Source organism: Mesoplodon bidens, assembly GCF_964165515.1.
Source record: "Mesoplodon bidens genome assembly, chromosome: 9".
In the NCBI taxonomy this organism is placed as follows: Eukaryota; Metazoa; Chordata; class Mammalia; order Artiodactyla; family Ziphiidae; genus Mesoplodon; species Mesoplodon bidens.
This window is the reverse complement of record NC_138166.1, coordinates 14,329,870-14,352,187: the sequence shown is the minus strand read 5'-3', so window position 1 is coordinate 14,352,187 and position 22,318 is coordinate 14,329,870. Positions and strand designations below refer to the sequence as shown.

Genomic DNA, 22,318 nt, shown 5'->3' with positions numbered 1-22,318 from the left:
CTGACCTTGACGCAGGGCAATCAGCCTGGATTACCCAGGTGGACCCAATGTAATTATAAAGGTTTATAAACGTGGAAGGAGGCGGCAGAGAGAGACGCCAGTCTGGGAAGGGTTTGGCCGATGCTGGTGGTTTTGAAGCTGGAAGAAGAGGACCCTAGAAGCTGGAAAAAGCAAGGAAAAGGATTCTCCTCCGCTGGTTCCAAAAAGGGAGCACAGCCATGCAACACCTTGACTTCAGCCCAGGGAGACCTGTGTCAGACGTGGAACCCACAGAACTGTAAGGTAAAGTCATGTTGTTTTCAGCCCTGTGTTTGTGGTGATTAGTTACAGCAGCTATAGGAGACGAATACACCTTCCATTTGTTTTTTCAGCCTTCAGCTGGGCCAGAATATGGTGAGTCCGATGTAACCATGTAGAAGAGGATAACACTGGTGAAACAAGGTAAGAGCTGTACGGGTCCCTGGAGTACTGTACCGGTGAGCGTTTGGGCAGGAGACAAGGGCATGAGCTGGACAGTTGAATAAGGAACTGTTGACAAAGATGTGGACAGGGAGAAGGAAAGCCATAAAGGACAGCACTCCAGATCCAGCACCAGGCAGGGGGCTATTGCCACCATTGGACAGGGCTGAGGAGAGAGGGGGAAAACAACAGAAGTAAAGATGGGGTGCATAGAAGGGGCATTCAACAGGACCTGTAGGGACGTCCCTGGCGGTGCAGTGGTTAGGACTTTGTGCTTTCACTAGGGTGGTCTGGGTTCAATCCTTGGTCGGGGAACTAAGATACCGCAAACTGAATGGGCAGCCAAAAACAACAACAACAATGTGTGATCTCTGGTTGAGGGATGCAGCCAACTGTGACCACCCTGCAGAGAGTCTTGACGCGTAAACACCCTGCGTCATGCTCCCCCTCCCCAAGTCTAATGTCTTGCTAGTGTTTCCCATTAGCTGAACCAAGGAACTGGGTTGATGTGTCCAAGTAGCTTTGCCTCAGAGGGCAGGGGGAGGAGCGGGGGCACGTCGAACTCGAGAGGTCTAGGGACCTTGTGGATTAAAGCTGTCTGTGCCTGACTCCCCTGGATTACCTGCCAGCTTGAACTTGTATGAAGTAGTAAAGCAAACTCCTCCTATTTATGTCACTATGATTTTGGTCTCTGTCAAAGCAGCTGAACCAACGTTCTCATCAGTATTTTTGCGGTGCTAAGGGGACTCTAAACCCTCTCCAGAGTGCTACAGCAGTCCCCTGTCTGCCCCGTATTAGGGGGACAGGGGACCAAGAGTCAGGTGATAAGTGCAAATCCTCGTTTGTCTGCTCCACGATCTCAGATGGATTCACAGTCTCTCTGAATCTGAAGTCCTCATTTCCTTCAGCTGTAAAAATGCCAGTAAATAGACCTGGGCTCGCCAGCAGGATCACAGAGCCAATTTCAGTGAAAGGATTTGAGTAGAGTGAGGTTTTCCTGAAATCCTTTAAGACACAGTGACTCTCCCGTTGTATGTGGTGCATCTGTATTTCCCTTCCGCCGTCGCTCCTGTAGTGCTGTCCTGCTTGAAATCCCACTTGTTGTCTCTCCTCCAAACCTGCCCTTTCCTTAAGGGAAAGCTCCCTTTACCCTGCAGTCCCCTCTCTCTGGCGTGCTTCAAAGCCCTTTCTCTGAAGCTCTCTCTTCTGTTGCCAACTGGCTGATCAACCTTACGCCTCTAACCAGAGAGCAAGTTCCCTGAAGACACAGAGTATGTCTTCGGCCACATCAGTGTCCCTGTTAGAACTCGACACGATGCAGAAAACGCTCAATATTTGTTCACTTCCGGATTAGTTCCGTAAATGGACTCCAGAGTGTTGGAGGTCGGGCATGCTCTGGAGCACTGCTGAATTAGACGCTCTTCCGCTGTAATATGAACCCAGCTCACCCTATGGGTCAACTCTCTCAACACGTATTCGAGAATCATTCAAATCTCTATTTCCATATTTGGAGGAAACAACGCCACATGGGGAGAATACATAAGACAAAGGAAATCCTCTTCCGAATCTCTTTCCCTCTGGGTGACTAACCCGCTCCGGAGCAGCTATTGCAAATACTGTCCCCTCTCTCTCTCTGTCTCTCTCTCTGTGTGTCTCTCTCTCTCTGTGTCTCTCTCTCTCTCTGTGTCTCTCTCTCTGTGTCTCTCTCTCTCTGTCTCTCTGGAAACCCCACCCCCGCTAAAAACTCCCCCCAAGCCAAGCTCTTTACTCCTGTGTGGCCGCCTCTGAGATCTGCTGTCTTCGCTTTGCTCTTGCTCGCGCTTGCTTTTCCCCCGCCACGTATGTGTGTTAACAGGACTGTTGACGTTTTCCAAGTCACACAGCATAAAGCACGGTGAGTCACTCCCCAGCCAAGGTCGTGGCCCCACCGACAGGTGACAGCGCACTTCCCAGGCAGAGCCCGCTGAGCCAGGGGGAAGCGCAGCCTCTCCTCTTCCCTCAGTCAGCCTTTGTCCGCGTTTAAGTGACTAAGCATACGACGCCAAAGGACACGTTTGAAAACCTACTTTTATAAATATTAGATATATAAAGGTTTATATATTTATGTATACACTTCAAGATATATGCAAAGTTTACATAAATGCAACTAGAATCGCTAGGCTTCTCGGTCACCCTTAGTCATTAAACCAGTTTAATCAAACCCTCCTGTGTAGGGTCCCTCCCGCTGCCCTCACTACCCCTCGCCCCCAACCTCGCCCACCCCTCACAGACATGCCACACCCCTCCCCAAGCAAGCTTGACTAGAACTTTCTTTTTTTTTTTTAACTCACTTTATGCTTGAAACTAAAAGTTCTTTCCCAGCCCTGATTCCCGTGCTTCAGAAAAGGGAACAGTTTTGAAACGTGGACCGAAGTTCTCACCGCCTTTTCCCATTATAAGCTTTAAAGCTTTTAGTAACGAGCTGCCTGCTTACAGTTTCTCAGAAGTCCCCTGTTTCTTCTTTCATGTTCCGTGCCCTCAGCCATCTGTTTCTTCTCTTGTGAGAGTGGAAGAAGGAGGATATTTTTTTCCCTCTCCAGCATAAAGCAGCCAAAGCAGACCTTCTCTTAACACCTCATCCGTCAGCACCTAGCTTTGTCTCTTCTGGGGAACAACTTGAACCTACATATAATCTATTTTTGTAGTTGAAATATAGTTGATTTTACAGAGTTTCAGGTATACAGCCAAGTGATTCAGTTATATGTATATATGTATTCTTTTTCAGATTCTTTTTCTTTATAGATTATTACAGCACATTGAATATAGTTCCCTGTGCTATACAGTAGGTCCTTGTTGTTGACCTATTTTATATATAGTAGTGTGTATCTGTTAATCCCAAATTGCTAATTTGTCCCTCCCCGCCTTTGCCCTTTGGTAACCAGAAGTTTGTCTTCAATGTCTGCGAGTGTATTTCTGCTTTGTAAGTTCATTCAAACCTAAATATAATCTTTAACTTTACTCATCAAATTCTGGGTGCCATGGCAGAAGGCTTCTCCTGCTCTACCTACATGTCTCTGATTCAGCCTGCCACCTGGACGAACTTTATTACATGAAGCAAGCTTACTACAACCTATATTAAACATTAATCAGAACATATAGGGTTTTTGAACAGAGACACGAAGTGTCTTCTTCACTGTCATGAAATTTGTGATTTTTTTAAAACACTCAAGTGTTTGATTTCCAGTGATATCTGACATAGTTCCACATGCAACCATAGCTCTGTTGATGACAAGCACCAGAGGCTACGGTTAGATGGTTGGTTGCATTTTATCTTACATTCACTAGGTAGTAATAGTTTAAGGATCCTGCATTTCAGAGCTCTCTCTAGTCATCCCAACGTGGCACCAAGAATTAAAATCTAATCTTAATAGTACTGCTCCTTTCCTGCAGTGAAGACTTTGAAATACTTAGCCCACAAAAGGTTCTCAGTAGTGTAAAAAACCAAACAAAAAACCCAAATAATAAAATCCACCAGTGGAAGAGGTTACCTCTCAAGGGAAAAGATATAAAATGACTGAGAAGTACTAGATGCAGCTGGGCAGACCCTTACACACTAGATGCAGGCATCTCTGGAGCACTCTCACATAATATGCTCCCTGACCCTGCTTTGCTCAGGAAAGAGGTTTAAGAAATCCCAAATGCAAGAGGTCTAAACAATTGCTTAGTCCCATCCCCTCATTTTGTGTACAGCAGCGAGGTTAATTTAGCCAGGGTCACACAGCTAGTCGGCAGAAATGCCAAGGCAGATGTCATAGGAAATACACCCTGCTCTCTCGTCCTCTCTTTCAAGACCACTTGCTCTTTTAACGGGGCTTAAGCTCTACTTAATGGGCCATCAAATCCAGCAAAACCATTTTCTTAAACTTGAGTAACCCATTACTTTACATAAGTGGTTTGGCTTAAAAGTTAAATATTTTTAATGTTAATACTTCACAGAAAGACTTTCTTTCTGCTTGGAAAAAAAAAAAAGGTCAAAATAGCTAACCAAATAGAAATACTTTATCTTAATGTATGAACAGAAAAGTATACTCTTTTCAAACTAGTATGTCTTTTGAGAGAATATCCAACTTCATGAGTATATCATTGTAGTTACTAAACACATTCAACTGAATTATGTTCAGTCCTCAAAACTCTCCATGTAGTTTTTAAAAAAAGGACTACAGTGTAACATAAGTACAAGATAGGCCAAATTTTAGGTATGAAGCTTTATTATATCTAAAATTTATTACAATATATATTTAACAAATTCATTTGACCATGTAGGAAAAGAAAATAAACCTAATAAATAAATAAACCTACTTGTTTGGGAGCATTAGTTCTATATGATATAAAAATTTCTAGGACTCTGTAATAACCAAACAGCCATCCAGACTATTACTTCTGTGAAAGTGCATATCTAAATTAGTCCATATGTTTTTTCTTAAAGTATAGTTGATATAGAATGTTGTGTTAATTAGTGCTGTACAGCAAAGTGATTCTGTTATACATATATATACATTCTTCTTTTATTTTTTCCAGTATGGTTTACATAGGATATTGAATGTAGTTCCCTGTGCTATACAGTAGGAGCTTGTTGTTTATCCATTTTGTATATAAAAGCTCATATCTGCTCACCCCAACCTCCCAATTCATCCCTCCCCCAACCCCCTCTGTGTTGGCAAGCACCAGTCTGTTCTCTATGTCCGTGTTTCTGTTTCATAGATAGGTTTGTTTGTGTCATATTTTAGATTCCACATGTAAGTGTTATCATATGGTATTTGTCTTTCTTTCTGATTTACTTAGTATGATCATGTCTATCCATGTTGCTGTAAATGGCATTATTTCTGTTTTATGGCTGAGTAGTATTCCACTGTGTATATATACCATATCTTATTTATCTTTTCCTCTGTCAGTGGACATTTAGGTTGTTTGCATGTCTTGGCTATTGTGAATAGTGTTGCTCTGAATATAGGGGTGCATGTATCTTTTCAAATTATGTTTTTTTCTGGATATATGCCCAGGGGTGGGATTGCTAGATCGTATGGCAACTCTATTTTTAGTTTTCTGAGAAAGCTCTGTACTATTTTCTGTAATGATTGTACCAACTTACATTCCCACCAGCAGTGTTAGAAGGTTCCCCTTTCTCCCCACCCTCTCCAGCATTTGTTATTTGTAGACTTTTTAATGGTGGCCGTTCTGACTGGCGTGAGGTGGTACCTCATTTAATTTTTTTGTGTGTGTGTGGTACGCGGGCCTCTCACTGTTGTGGCCTCTCCCGTTGCGGAGCACGGGCTCCGGACGCGCAGGCTCAGCGGCCATGGCTCACGGGCCTAGCCGCTCTGCGGCATGTGGGATCTTCCTGGACTGGGGCATGAACCCGTGTCCCCTGTATCGGCAGGCAGACTCTCAACCACTGCGCCACCAGGGAAGCCCCCCTCATTGTAATTTTGATTTGCATTTCTCTAATGAGCGATGTTGAGTGTCTTTTTTTTAAAAATACGTTTATTGATTGATTGATGGCTGCGTTGGGTCTTCGTTGTTGCGTGCGGGCTTCCTCTAGTTGCGGCTAGCAGGGCTACTCTTTGTTGCAGTGAAGGCTTCTCATTGCAGTGGCTTCTCTTGTTGCGGAGCACAAGCTCTAGGCACATGGGTTTCAGTAGTTGTGGCACATGAGCTCAGTAGTTATGGCTCGTAGTCTCTAGAGTGCTGGCTCAGTAGTTGTGGCACATGGGCTTAGTTGCTCTCCGGTATGTGGGGTCTTCCCGGACCAGGGATCGAACCCGTGTCCCCTGCATTGGCAGGTGGATTCTTAATCACAGTGCCACCAGGGAAGTCCCTTGAGCATCTTTTCACGTGCCTACTGGCCCTGTGTATGTCTTTTTCTGAGAAAGGTCTATTTAGGTCTTGGGCCCATTTTTCAGTTGGGTTGTTTTGTTGTTAAGTTGTATGAGCTTGTTGTGTATTTTGGAAATTAAACCCTTGTCGGTCACATTGTTTCCATATATTTTCTCTCAATCTGTAGGCTGCCTTCTCGTTTATGGTTTCCTTTATTGTGCAAAAGCTTGTAAGTTTGATTAGGTCCCATTTGTTTATTTTTGTTTTTATTTCTATAGCCTTGGGAAACTGACCTAAGAAAACAGTGGTATGATTTATGTTAAAGAATGTTTTGCCTATGTTCTCTTCTAGGAGTTTTATGGTGTCATGTGTTAAGTCTTTAAGCCATCGTGGTTTCATTTGTTTTGTATGGTGAGAGGGTGTGTTCTAACTTCATTGATTTACATGCAGCTGTCCACTGTCCCAACACCACTTGCTGAAGAGACTGTCATTTTCCCATTGTATATTCTTGCCTCCTTTGTCGAAGGTTAATTGACTGTAGGGGTGTGGGTTTATTCATAGGCTCTCTTTTCTGTCCTATTGATCCATATGTCTGTTTTTTGTGCCAATACCACACTGTTTTGGTTACTGTGGCTTTGTACTATTGTCTAAAGTCTAGGAGGGTTATGCCTCCTGCTTTGTTCTTCTTCTTCAGGATTGCTTTGGCAATTCTGGTTCTTTTATGCTTCCATATAAATTTTAGGATTATTTGTTCTAGTTCTGCGAAAAAATGTCATGGGTGATTTGGTAGGGATTACATTAAATCTGTAGATTGCTTTGGGTAGTATGGCCATTGAAACAATATTAATTTTTCCAATCCAAGAGCATGGGATAGCTTTCCATTTCTTTGAATCATCTTCAGTTTCCTTTATTAATGTTTTATAGTTCTCAGTGTATAAGTCTTTCAGCTCCTTTGTCAGGTTTATTCCTAAGTATTTTATTTTGGGAGGTGTGATTTTGAAAGATATTGTATTTTCAACATTCCCTTTCTGATATTTCATTGTTGGTGTAGAGAAATGCAAACAATTTCTGTATGTTAATCTTGTATTCTGCTACCTTGCTGAATTCAGTGATCAGTTCTAGTAGTTTTTGTGTGGAGTTTTTACGATTGCTATATATAGAATCATGTCATCTGCATATAATGACAATTTTACCTCTTCACTTCCAATTTGGATAGATTTTATTTCTTTTTCTTCTCTGATTGCTGTGACTAGGACTTCCAATACTGTGTTGAATAGGAGAGGTGAGAGTGGGCATCCTTGTCTTGTTCCAGATTTTAGCAGGAGGGCTTTCAGCTTCTCCCTATTGAGTATTATATTGGCTGTGGGTTTGTGATAAATAGCTTTTATTATGTTGAGATATGTTCCCTCTATACCCACTTTGGTAAGAGTTTTTTTTTTTTTTTCTGTACGCGGGCCTCTCACTGCCGTGGCCTCCCCCACCACGGAGCACCGGCTCCAGATGCACAGGCCCAGCGGCCATGGATCATGGGTCCAGCCGCTCCGTGGCACGCGTGATCCTTCCGGACTGGGGCATGAACCCGCATCCCCTGCACCGGCAGGCGGACTCTCAACCACTGCGCCACCAGGGAAGCCCAAGAGTTTTTTTGCTAATCATGAATCAATGTTGAATTTTGTCAAATGCTTTTTCTGCATCTATTGAGATGATCATGTGTTTTTTGTGTTTTATTTTGCTTATGTGATGTATCACATTGATTTTCCATATATTGAAGTATCCTTGTGAACTCGGGATGAATCCCACTTGGTCGTGGTGTAGGATCTTTTTTATGTGTCGTCGGATTCGGTGTGCTAAAATTTTGCTGAATTTTTGCATCTTTATTCATCAGAAATATTTGCCTTTGTCTTTTTTGGTGGTGCCTTTCTCTGGTTTTGGAATCAGGATGATGGTGGCTTTCATAGAATGTCTTTGGGAGTGTTCCCTCTTTAATTTTTTGGAAAAGTTTGAGAAGAATCAGTATAAGTTCTTCTTTGTATGTTTGGTAGTATTCACCTGTGAAGCCATCTGGTCCTGGACTTTTTTGTAGGGAGTTTTTTTTTTTGTTTTTTTTTTTGGTGGTACGCGGGCCTCTCACTGCTGTGGCCCCTCCCATTGCGGAGCACAGGCTCCGGACGCACAGGCTCAGCAGCCATGGCTCATGGGCCCAGCTGCTCCGTGGCATGTGGGATCTTCCCGGACCGGGGCACGAACCCATGTCCCCTGCATCAGCAGGCAGACTCTCAACCACTGCGCCACCAGGGAAGCCCTGTAGGGAGTTTTTAAGTTACAGATTCTATTTCACCTCTAGTGATCAGTCTGTTCAAATTATTTCTTTTTGATTCAGTTTTGGTGGGCTGTATGTTTCTGGAAAGTTATCTATTTCTTCTAGGTTGTCAAATTTGTTGGCCTATGATTGTTCATAGTATTCCCTTATGGTTTTTTTTATTTCTGTAGTATCGGTTGTTATGTCTCCTTTTCCATTTCTTATTTTATTTGGGTTCTGTTTTCTTGGTGAGCCTGGCCAGAGGTTTGCTAATTGTGTTTACCCTTTCAAAGAACCAGCTCTTGGTTTTGATTTTTTCCTATTGTTTTTTAAATCTCTATTTTACTTATTTCCTCTCTGATCTTTATTTCCTTCCTTTGGCTGACTTTAAGTTTTGTTTGTTCTTTTTCTAATTCTTTTAGGTGGTAGGTTATATTTATTTGAGATTTTTCTTATTTTTGAGGAAGGTCTGTATTGCTGTGAACTTCCCTCTAAGGACTGCTTTTGCTGTATCCCATAGATTTTGTATGGTTGTGTTTTCATTGTCATTTGTCTCAAGGCATTTTGTAATTTCCTCTTCGATTTCATTGTTGACCCATTGGTTTTTTAGTAGCATTTTGTTTAGTCTCCATGTAATCGTTTTATTCTCGTTTCTTTTTTTTGTGTGTGGTTGATTTCTAGTTTCATGCGGTTGTGGTCGGAAAAGATGCTTGAGATGATTTCTCTACTCTTAAATCTGTTGAGGCTTGTTTTGTGCCCTAGTACATAGTCAGTCCTAGAGAATGGTCCATGTGCACTTGAAAACAGTGTGTATTCTGGTTTTTTTGGATGTAATGCCCTGAAAATACCAATTAAGTCTAACTGTTTTATTGTATTATTTAGGATCTCTGTTGCCTTATTGATCCTCTGTGTGGAAGATCTGTCCATTGATGTGAGTGGGATTTTAAAGTCTCCTACTATTATTGTATTCCCATCGATTTCTCCCTTTACGTCTGTTAGTATTTGTTTTATGTATTTGGGTGCTCCTATATTAGGTGCATATATGTTGATGAGTGTAAAGTCCATTTCTTGTATTGATCCTTTTATTATATAGTGTCCTTCTTTTTCTTAATGGCCTTTGTTTTAAAGTCTGTTTTGCCTGATATGAGTATTGTGACCCCTGCTTTCTTGTCATTTCCATTAGCATGAAATATCCTTTTCCATCCCCTCATTTTCAATCTCTGTGTATCCTTTGCCCTAAGTTGGGTCTCTTGTAGGCAGCATATTGTAGGCTCTTTTTTTTTTTTAATCCAATCCGCCCCTCTGCCTTTTGACTGGAGCATTCAGTCCATTGACACTTAAGGTAATTATTGATAGATATGTATGTATTGCCATTTTAAACCTTGTCTTCCCATTGATTTTATTATATTTCTTCTTTGTCCCTTTTTCTTCTTTTTCTTTTTTTGGTTTGATTTTCTTTTGTATTATATTCATGTTGTCATCTTTTTCGTTTTTGTGAATCTATTGTATGTTTCTGATTTGTGATTACCCTGTTTTCAATTATATTAACCCCTTCCTATCTTTACTTGCTTTTGACTTGTAGTCATATAGGCTCAAACACATTCTAGGAAAAAAAAATCTGCATTTTCTTGCTCTCCTGATGTCCTCTTTTACATGTTCATATCCTTTTACTATTCAATGTCTTTTTTTTCTCGATTCTCAGTTAATTGAGCCTATTAAAGTTATCACCATACTGTGAACATTCTTAAAAGGAGTAGAAATGGAAGTTAAATGGAGCCCGAAAAATCTAGCAACCAAACTAGTGTGTGAGGATTCCAGGGTTTCATACCATGGGAAGATGCTCAAATCTTGGAGAAGTTGTATAAACATTCCATATCTAAAGATAAACACTTAGGATCTTATGACCTTCAGGTTTAGCTTTTTGTTGGCTGTAACTGCATTATGACTCATCTAGGAAAGGCAAGATATGAATGGGAAAAACCAAATATTCAGGATTAAGGGAACAATTGCTTTCATTTGGAAAGAGGAAGTATAACATTTCTTATGAATAAATGTAAAAACATCAATCTATTTAGATATGATTGATATGTTAAGTTACAATTTTTTATTTTTAAAATCCCAGTTCCCTGGCAGTCCAGTGGTTAAGACTCCACACTTGCACTGAAGGGGGCACAGGTTTTATCCTTGGTCAGGGAGCTAAGATCCCACATGCCACATGGCCAAAAAAAATCCCAGTTCTGTTCCTCAACTCTGTAGACCACCATCATACATGCTAAACAGCAGATACAGAAAAATATGTATACTAAATTTTCTACTTAAACTCAATTTTCTTTCACCCTACTATGGGAGGCACATTTAATATACAGACAATCTTAAAGATTTAAATTTTGACATAAGCACACTCTAAGAAAAATCTACTTTTAACCGTGAACGCAGCTTACCATATTTTGATTAGAACATAGGAGCAAAGGAAGTGGTTAAAAAATTAATCATGGCTGTTGTAACACTGCATTCAAACCCAGATAGACCATGACACTTCCTACTGAACTCAAACTCAAGTTTTTATGGAGTACCTGCATATTTTAAGGGATATCTGCAAGATTGATTTGTTTTTCCTCAGTCTTGGCTGGCCAGAAGACTGACCCTTTTCTTAGAGATATGAACATTGTCCAATATCTCCATCTAGGTTGTAAAGTCCATTAACATGACCTTCACTTCTAAACAAGGAGAGTCAGTCTTTTATGCAACCACAGGAATGCAAATACTGGAAGCTATCTTAATTTTGATTTTTTAGAACAAGGGCTATACATGTTCATTATGGAGAAAAAAGAGGAGAACTATCATCTAGTATTTGGGGCTGTACACACAGATAATTCCTGGGTGACACCTCTTTTTAATCTCAAGAAATATGATAACGTATACTTTTTTCATAATTGAAGCCTGCTTTTTCCTTCAGTTGTATCATAGAAATAGGTCCAATCTTTTTAGGCGATGGAGTATCCCATTACAGGGGTCTAGCATGATTACTTAACTTATCCCCTAGTGAGGACCTTTTAGGTTATTTCCAGTTTTTCTCATTACAATAGTGTAAACATCTTTATATGCTTAATTTGACATATTTTTCTAGAGTCAATTTGATGTATATATTAAATTTTGTACGTTGTTCAGATTGCCCTCCAGAAAGGCACAATTTTACCTTCCCCATAATCACTTATACTAGTGCCTTCATGAGTTTGATTACAGGTAAGACTTGGGGACATTGACTTAACCATATCGTCACCACCTCGCAGCTTCTCACATGATTGTGAAAGTGTAGTCACTTCTTGGTTATCCTTGTGTAGGTTTACATTCTCCACATAATAGTACAGAGCAAGTGTATGTTAATATTGTATATTGATTAATCCTTCATATATCTAAATCAGAAACTGTTCACTTTTGTTTATTTCCCATGGTATAAAATGAAATGTACTATATGCTCTTTTAAAGTACTAATATGTATTGAGTATGACTCACTTTGACTAAAGCACTACCTGGGAATGATTTCTCCCCAAAAAGCACAATGGACATAGTGCCAGTTGTTTACTGAACAAATGCATGAAACAGATACCTGATGAGGTTTGTGCTCAGTGCTGGGGAAATTAGGATGCTCTGAAGGCACTTGGAATTCAACCCACACAGAATCTATTCGTGCACTAACCATTTATTTCCTTAATACTCATTATACACCTACAATGTGCTCTGTGCCGTGCTGGTGTTGGGGGTACAGCAGCGAGTGGGAGAGAGGGTGTGCATGACCTCATGATTGGCACATCTGTCCTAGAACAATCTAGCAAGGCCTTCTCCAATAGGGGTATGTCCAAGTATTGTACCTGGGCAGTGGCATTGAGAAGCTTCCACAAGTGAGGTATCATCAGAGGTAGACTTTGATCATAAGTAAAAGCTGGCTTGGCAGAGAAGAGAGAGAGGCATTCCAGGCAGAAGGAACAGTCTGAGCCATAAAACAGGGTCTGGGTTTGGGGACTGGTGAGTATACGGAGACTTAGTGGGAGACTGATATCCTGAGAATGCAGAGATGAGAGAGATTGTATTGGAGCCAGATTGGAAAGAGCCTGTATAGTGTGCTAAGGCACCTGAACTTGTAAAAAATATTTTTTGAAGTATTTTTGATTTACAGTGTGTTAATTTCTGCTATACAGCAAAGTGATTCAGTTATATATCTTCTTTTTCATATTATTTTCCATTATGGTTTATTATAAGATATTGAATATAATATACAGTAGGACCTTGTTGTTTATCCATCCTATATATACTAATCTGCATCTGCTAATCCCAAACTCCCAGTTAAGGAAACTGAACTTTGTACTCCTTTTACAGATAAGGAAACTGAGGCACACAGAAATGTGACTCACATGGTCCCAACTTAAGAGCCTTGTAATGTTATTCAGTAAACTCATTAGTGACTAGAAACAGTGAATTTTAATTCTGTAGGTCTTTGAATTTATATTTCAAGTGAAGAACCCTGATTTCGTCAACATTTATAGCACACTTCATTCCAAATATAACATTTTATACTTCAAAACAGACTTTTGGTGCTGTTTTTTGTTTTTAATTATACCAGTTGTACACAAATAGTCTCCTTACTTAAAAAAAAGTTAAAACCTTACAGGTAAGGCATAGGTTCCCTTTAACTCCCATCCCAAATACAATCCCTGTATTTTCCTTCAAGTTACCCACTAATCTGTTTGCTCTGCCTACATCTAGAACTTTATCATTGTCTACTCATGTGCATATGTTTACAAAAATAGAGAACTGTAATGTTCTTCCCTCATCTTAGACTTTACCCCTTGCTGATCTTTACCAATAGCATGTACAACTAAGACAATCCTGGCCTCCTCAAAATGTAGAATATACACCATTCGTACATAGCAGAGCTTGGCACATAGTAAATGCTCAGGAAATCTTAAAGAATAAGAGATAGGTCACTGCTAAGGCTTAAGGTACTAATTAGGCAGATGTGGGAGTTGCCAGAGTCAACGGTCAACAAAGTAGTGGGGATTATCACCACCTGGATTAAAATGTCCTCAGAGTCGATGACTCGATTGGCAGCTCCATATTCCATGATTTCCAAATAGAATCCCTGAGAAAGTATGCAGTCCTCGAGGTTGATGGCAGCATTTTACTAGCCATTTTGAAAAGGGCAGACACATGCTACAACTTCTCTGTCTGGCAAACAGCCCAATATGTGAGACGGCATTTAACCCTGGGGTGAGACCTAGTGCTGACTTGCCTCTGATGTGATAAAAAACGCAGCCACTGTGCTCTGGGTGGGCTGGCCTTCCTAAATCTGATTAGCAGCCTTGGCGGCAGCAGCAGTACAACAACCATGATGAAATAAATGCTCTCTTTCCAGAAGAGCAGGCTTATTCCTTTAGAGGAACTGCAGTCGTGGCGTTAATGCGTCTAGAAAGCCAAGGGCGTAGTGGTTGGGGGAGATGAGGCAACACTGGGTCTCTTTGAGAATGGAGATGGCTTTTACTAGCATTTCCATCACTTCTGAGATGTGCTCAGAGCAAAGATCCCATTTTCCCAAGGTAAAATGACTGGATTGAGAACTAGAAACTGTTCCTAGTAGAAGCCATGAATATTAGTGGAACATTTAACTTGCTAATTAAATCTAGTTTCCTGGATCCCTCTGGGTAATAATTAACAACCCAGAACTATGAGAAAGGTTTGCAGCCAGCGAGTAGATTAGACGGTCGCTTCAAGCCTCTGGTACAAGGATATTGCCTGAACCTTGCTAGGTTCAAAATATAGACTAAACAAGAAGCGCTTTTTCATTCAATAAGCATTTCCTAAGGACCCACTAAGTGCCAAGTATGGGAACTCACAGGCAGATGCAGCAAGGACTTCAGAGGCTCAGTAGGAGCTGAACTTGACCTTTCAAATGGAGAAAGACAGACTCTGGATTTTTTTTAAAAGAGTAAAGGTGGATTTAAAAAAATTAAAATATTGGAATTCAGAAAGTCCTTTTTTTCCTCCTGGCTAGTGCTGAATTTCAGCATCCTTAAAAAGCTGAGGACGTAACACTACCAGCTAAGATAAAATTTTCAAGATAATCTTGAAAATACAATTTTAGGTGGATTGCTATAAGAGGTGAGCTTTCTTTTAATTAAGGAAAGTTTTTCTAAAACTTAGTAACCATCAACCACTGAGTGTTAGTTGCCTACTCAATTTGCCATTGGTGACTTTCAATAAACATTAAAAAAAAGCAGTCTTAATGCACTTCATTAAAAAAATTTTTTTTAATTTATGTATTTTTGGCTGCATTGGGTCTTCATTGCTGCATGTGGGCTTTTCTCTAGTTGCAGCCAGCAGGGACTACTCTTCGTTGTGGTGCGCGGGCTTGTCATTGTGGTGGCTTCTCTTGTTGTGGTCCATAGGCTCTACCGTGCGGGGTTCAGTAGTTGTGGCTCGTGGGCTCTAGAGCTCAGGCTCAGTAGTTGCGGCGCACGGGCTTAGTTCCTCCACAGCATGTGGGATCTTCCCGGGCCAGGGCTCGAACCCGTGTCCCCTGCATTGGCAGGCGGATTCTTAACCACTGTGCCACCAGGGAAGTCCTACACTTTAAGTTTTAGATGCCAATGTGTTTTTGTCTAAGTATCTTATATAAAATATCTTAAGTATTTCTATAGTAAACAGTTGTAGTCATTTCTTAAACTTCCAATTATACAAATAAAAATGTTTGAATGTAACTATTATAGGTGACAAAAGCTAACCAGAGAAACAAAAGCCTTTACTTTCGAAGGCCTTAAGTCTTACCTGTGAATTGGCAAGTATTTGTATTTTTTTAAATTCTTACTTCCCTTCTTTAGTTAGGGCACTCATGAATGAAGGTAAAGATAGGATACGCCAGAAAAATGAAACTTGGGCTCATGACTAGTATTCAAGTCTTAAGGGGTTTAATTGACTAAATTTCAGTTAATTCTGCTATAAATCTAATTCTTTTTTAATTGTCAGAGCTTTCCTGAGGTTCCCTAGCCCAACCTCAGACATTAATCTCTCCTACTCATTTTTTTTTGTGTGTGGTATGCGGGCCTCTTACTGCTGTGGCCTCTCCCGTTGCAGAGCACAGGCTCCGGATGCGCAGGCTCAGTGGCCATGGCTCACCAGCTCAGCCGCTACGCGGCATGTGGGATCTTCCCGGACCGGGGCACGAACCCGCGTCCCCTGAATCAGCAGGTGGACTCTCAACCACTGCACCACCAGGGAAGCCCTCTCCTACTCATTTTTAAATGAGGTTAGCGGGCCTCCCTGGTGGCGCAGTGGTTGAGAGTCCGCCTGCCGATGCAGGGGATACGGGTTCGTGCCCCGGTCTGGGAGGATCCCATATGCCGCGGAGCGGCTGGGCCCGTGAGCCGTGGCCGCTGGGCCTGCGCGTCCGGAGCCTGTGCTCCGCAACGGGAGAGGCCACAACAGTGAGAGGCCCGCATACCACAAAAAGAAAAAAAAAAAAAAAAAAAAAATGAGGTTAGCAACCAGAAGTTAAAAATCCACAAACAGGGCTTCCCTGGTGGCGCAGTGGTTGAGAGTCCGCCTGCCGATGCAGGGGACACGGGTTCGCGCCCCGATCCCGGAAGATCCCACATGCTGCGGAGCGGCTGGGCCCGCGAGCCATGGCCGCGGAGCCTGTGTGTCCGGAGCCTGTGCTCCGCAACGGGAGAGGCCACAGCAGTGAGAGGCCCGCATACAGCAAAAAAAAAAAAAAAAAAAATCCACAAACAATGAACTGAGAGGGCTTGCCCCATTTAGGGTGTTTCTGTGGCATTCATGTTAAATATAGGTTAGAAATTAAAAAAAAAAAAAAACCTTGGAATTCATGGGCATAGATAGGGAGGAACTTTGTTTCTACCCATCTCCTGTTGGATCTAAACTATCATCTTGCTACTTACTGGGAGGTGAAATGCAATGTGTGTGCAACCTTGCAGAAAACCTGTAAAGAGCATGGATGAGGCCTGCCTACACCTATTTTAGTGACTATCTTAAAACACTCAGGTATTGACTTGGGTACTCTCTCACTTGTGACATTGCTTTTGAGATATCCAAGAATAGACAGGTGACTATTTTTAAGACCATGTTGATAAAAACCTGCCAGAACCAGTCAGGATAAATTAGGTTATGTTGCAGTTAAAACAGAAGACAAAAACCTCCCAGTCTCAGGCTAAAAACAGAAAAGGTTTATAACTCTCTTATACTACATATACAGAAAAATTTATTGGCTAAGGTAATATCTGCTGGCTTCAGGCATAGCTGGATCAAGATAATCCAAGGTGATCCTTAAGGATTTGTCCTATTGCATCCCTTAGTTCTGCTTTCCTCTGTGTTGGCCCCAATCTCAAGCAGCCTCTACTAGTTCCAGGCAGACATCCATATAACTCCAAGTCTAGAGAAAAAGGTATTCTTCTCTCCCATGAAAATTCCAGTAACTCCCACAAAAATCCCACAGGTCAGGCTTCCCTGGTCGCACAGTAGTTAAGAATCTGCCTGCCAATTCAAGGGACACGGGTTCGAGCCCTGGCCTGGGAAGATCCCACATGCTGTGGAGCAACTAAGCCCGTGTGCCACAACTACTGAGCCTGAGCTTTAGAGCCCGCAAGCCGCAACTACTGAGCCCATGTGCCACAACTAGTGAAGCCTGCAGACCTACAGCCCGTGCTCCGCAACAAGAGAAGCCACAGCAGTGAGAAGCCCGTGCACCGCGATGAAGAGTAGCCCCAGCTCACTGCAACTAGAGAAAGCCCGCGCGCAGCAACAAAGACCCAACACAGCCAAAATAAATAATAATAATAATTTATTTTTAAAAAATCCCACAAGTCACCCTAACTGGAAATCTTAAGTTGCATACCCATCCCTGAACCCATTACTGGGAAGAGGGAAATGGAAATGCACTGATTAGCCTGGAGCCCATGGAGGGATGAGCCTCTTCCAGTGATGTGGGTTGAAAATGTGGAAGGACTAGTCACCTCAAATCTAGGAGCTGTTTCCTGATAAAGGGATGTTAATGCAAGCCCAAGCAGCAGTTTCTATTGTGTGGGTCCCAGACTGAAACTGCCTGACTCAGCCCCTGATGTTTTCCATATTATATTACTGGTGACAGTAATAATCCTGTATGCTCTCTAAATGGCTATAAGTAAGGGTTATTCAATTTTAGCTATTCATCCAACAAGTAGATATTAGTGTACAGTATACCAGAAACTCTGCCAACTTATGGGAATACAAATTCCACTAAAATACAGTCCTCGCCCTCAAAGAGCTCCCGGGGATTTGGGTGGGGGGAGGACACTCAAAACTACAAATGACTATCCTGCATATTATAAGCATGTAGAAGGTACTGTGACTTTTGTCCTGAAATTTACTAGTCATCGAACCTACTTTTCTAGATGAATTCTGAAGCTTGCAAAGTACACTTAAGTCTAATTTTCAAAACAGCAAAAACCTAGTAATTTTCATGAGAACAGTGTTAAGTAAATAGCCGGGTTTTAGGACCTAATGATCAAAGTCTAGAATGTGATGTCCTTGTTTCACTGTCAGCCCAAGAATTTAAAATGAGACACATAGGTGGCATTCTAAGATGATAAAGGTGATCTTTTTTAAAAATTTTATTTATTTTTTACTGCGTTGGGTCTTTGTTGCTGCATGTGGGCTTTCTCTAGTTGTAGAGAGTGGGGGCTACTCTTCATTGTGGTGCGTGGGCTTCTCATTGCAGTGGCTTCTCTTTGTTGTGGAGCGCGGGCTCTAGGCGCACGGGCTTAGTTGCTCTGTGGCATCTTCCCAGACCAGGGGTCGAACCCGTGTCCCCTGCATTGGCAGGCAGATTCTTAACCACTGCACCACTAGGGAAGTCCTGAGAAAGGTAATCTTGAAAGCACGTCTTGGATTTTTTTTGAACAAAAACAATGCCTCAGGGCGACAACTGTCACACATTCTTTTGAGATGGAACAGCCAACAGCTGGCAATCCCATCTGCCATTCAGAACTGCTGTAGAACTCTCCAGTGAGACTGCCTTCCGCTGAAGCACGTAGTGCCAAGTAAGTAAGTTCAGGGACAAGAGGCCCCTGTCAGCAGGAGTAAAACATTGCTAGGGTTCATTAGCAAAAGGGATTCATTCCTCCTAAACTGTAACATCTTCAGAAATCAGAGGAAGTTGAATGAAATATAACAGAGAGAAAGAATTTGTTCAGCAGTGAAATTGGGAAGCATTCCTAAAGTGAACTCAAGTCTGGTGGCCAAGTACCAAGGCCAAGCCTTTTGTCTTGGACTGGAAATTTGTTATGCAAAAGTAGATATTTAAGATTTAAGAAGGTTTTTAAAACATGGAGACAAGTCTTGATTTACGTTGATTCCAGAAGCATTTATTGAGCACCTAAGATGTGCCCCATGTCCCATGAGACAGTGTTTATGCACAAAGGAATGTTACAGGATGATGGTATTTGTCTCACTGTCTATTGGGGGAGATAAGGGCATAAACAAATAGTTACAAGATTATGTCATGTATGCTGTAACAGGCTTTTACAAGGTGTCGGTAGACAGAGCTGGGAGTGGAGAAGAGGGAGGAGAGGAAGTCATGTTTAAGTAGAAGCCTTGAAGATGTGCGGCAGCTCCCTAAGTTGATAAGGTCAAGGAGGGTCCATGTAGCGGAGAAATGAAGGTATAATATAAGGAGTATGTCTAGGGAACTTCAGGAGGTTAACGTAGGCAGGGGGAAACCGTTGAACGCTTTTGAACGAAATAGTGATGTGATCAAAGTTGTGCCTCTGAAAAATCCTTCCGGCAGTGTTACAGAGGGTTAGGCTGGACAAGGGAAGAGTTTGGCAGTAGGAACACGAGCCAGGAGGCTCCTGCTGGCTTTCAGACCAGATGTGAGCAGAGACTGAACTAAGGCAGCGTGATGAGGTTGGAGTGATGGGGACATGATGGCTAGTTGCCACTAGAGTAGAAATGATGGGACCTGATGAAGGGAGGAGGTGAAGGAGACAGAAATGTCCAGTGTGATTCCCAGGCTGAGCTGGCTTCAAGGATATATGATCCATGCAGCCTCACAGGGCCTCCCACTCAGAAGAGTCCCTACTGGCACCATCTTGAAATCACTGATAATTTTTGAATGAGGGGCCCCACGTGCTCGTTTTCCTTTTGTACTGGGTCCTGTGAATCGTATGGTCTGTCCTGTTCCCTGTTCTGCATTCAACTACCGGGGGGGGGGTGCGGATCATGGTACTAGTAACTGCAACTGGAAGCAGAAGAGATGGGTGGAGGGATGAGTTCAGTTTTGCAGCCCATGTGCCCATGGGTCATCAAAGTAGTGATGGTCAATAGGCTGTTAGAAATTAGATGTAAATCCCAAGCAAGGTACATGCTAGAGTCATCCATGTGGGGCGTGCCAAGGCGGTAGAGCCCCAGGATGTGGATGAAAGGGTGTAGAGGAGAAAGAAGCTGGAAATGGAACCTTCAGGAACATTAATGTGTAAGGGATCAGAGAGGGAGAGAGAAAAGGGGGTTGGGGGGAGGAGTCAGAGTCCTGTGGGAAATTTTCAGAGGGTATTGTGTCCTGGAAGCCAAGGAAATGTCTTAAGGGAGGAATCGTGAGGAACACATGCCACAAAATGATTAAATAGGGACACTGTCCATTGCATTTGGCAGTTAGAGGGTTGGTGGTCATCACGGAGACCAGTGGTGGAGACAGAAGCCACATTCCAATGGGATGGAGGAGAAACCAGGAGGAAACAAAAGTGAGTGCAGACTATCCTTTTAAGAACCTGAGCTGTGAAGTCAAAGGGAGGAAAGTAGTACAGGGGTGTGGAGAATAAAGCTTTTTTATTTTATTTTATTTTTCCCTCTTAAGATGGGGGAATAGAGCAGGTTTGTGTGTGAGAGAGCATTGCTCTCAGGAGGTGAGATGAGGGCACACTTTCCAGGGCAGAAGTACAAAAGATAAAGGTGGGAACGGAGACGGACACATTCATAGATGGAGTGGTCAGAATATATGCATGCAGAAACAAACAAAACCCAACAAATCTAATTTTTTCAGTAATGGTAAGTTTACCACTGTAGGTGAAGTGTTAAGGCACACAGAGGGGCTTTAAGAGAGTGTTGAGGGTGCTTGCCCTCTGGGAGAGGACACTGACCGGCGACAGAACTGCCAAGTAGCAGGGAGGGGTCAGCTGCTGTGAGAGCAGAGGCCAGTTTCCCCAAAAGAGGCAGAACCGAACGCTGCCTGCAACTTGTATGGATGAAAAACTGTAATAAGCAACTTTGGCCCAGGGTATCAAAAGTTCCACAAAGGGAGAAGACATTTGCTTGGGAATCTCTTTTTTAAGTTCTGAAGACCTTCCATTCACAATATTAAGACCGTCGCAAGGGCACCCGCTTTCTCGGTGTTCAGGGCTGCCCAGATAGCACCAAGGATCCTGAACATCAGGGAGAGGCAAAAATCTCCAAAGGCTGCAGCAGGGCGAGTCTTGATTTGGTGAATAATTAATGTATCACCGAGACCTAAGGCCTCCCTCCGTGGAAAGGATGTAGATAAACTCACAAAGCAGCTTACTCTATGGTCTAATGATTAAACTTCCCTGGGCCCTATTTCATTGCAACTAAGTTAAAAGCTGACCAACTGGCCACTTAAACGCTTCTCCCTGGGGTGATTAATTAGGAAACCAAATCTGACTGGACTAAACTAATTCTACTCTCCTCATTCCAGGGAACACTTTTGCCCAGCGGACTAAAGAAAGCTCAAGCTCTGACTCCAGCCATTGCTAAGGCAGCAGAATTGGGTTAATTCACAGAAGGCGTGGCAGAATCACACCACCAGCCTCTCTTCCCTCTCCAACCCCTAGAAGGGTGAGTGTGTATTTACCCCTTATTTAACCAGACAGGTCACACGCAATGCTGCTGGAGACCCGACGTTAGAGGCTTGCTCGCACACCTCACCATTTGTACACCATGGAATTCCTCTCTAGAATTTGCGAGGTTGTGCTTTGTGGAGGTTGTGGACAAGTGCGTCCCAGGAGAGACCTCCAGCTTCGTGGCTGAGTCGACCCTTTCACGGTAAGATGGGAAAAAAGCGTCATTACCAAGAGCTGCGTTCGAGAAGTCACCTGAATTCGAGCCATACGTCTGGATTTAGGTAAGAAGTAGATTAAAAAAAAAAAAAGAATTAGATGGGTAATTCAATGCTGTGGCCACCTGGGTAGCAGGGACTCCAGGCAGGTCCCGAGCTGGTGCGCAAAGGCAGCCGACCGAAGAGCACTTTCCTTCCTTCGAATAAAGACATCAGAGGTGGCGCCCAGCCCGGGCTCAGCAATACAGGGGGCTTCCCTGCTTTTTCAGGAGCAAACCTGCCAGGTCGACCCTCTTTCTAAAGGGTTTAACCGGCCCACCTGGAGCGCTGGGTGCCAGAGTTTATAGCCTTGGGCACCTCTTCGTGACTCACTGCTTACAAATGTAAATGCAGGAGCTCGCCTTGGGTCCCGACCCGCCTCCTAGCCTGCGATCCGAGCACCTCCCGCCCCAGCCCTGCGCACCTCGGGACGCGCACCCGGCGGTCGCCCCGCAGCTTTGCGCAGGGAATGTTAAGAGCCACAGCCCCGCCGCGTCCACAGATGCGGCCTTAAAACAAAAGAGGCGCCGGGGGAGGGTTGGACCTGGCCCTCACCC

At 42.8% G+C, this 22,318-nt stretch overlaps 1 long non-coding RNA gene across 1 annotated transcript; it reads left to right on the top strand.

Moving 5' to 3' along the window:
* On the top strand, positions 1-21,501 carry LOC308622448. Its single transcript, XR_014016636.1, has 3 exons — positions 1-282; positions 372-441; positions 21,363-21,501. It is a non-coding gene; the product is annotated as an uncharacterized lncRNA (long non-coding RNA).
* Positions 21,502-22,318: the final 817 nt, after the last annotated feature.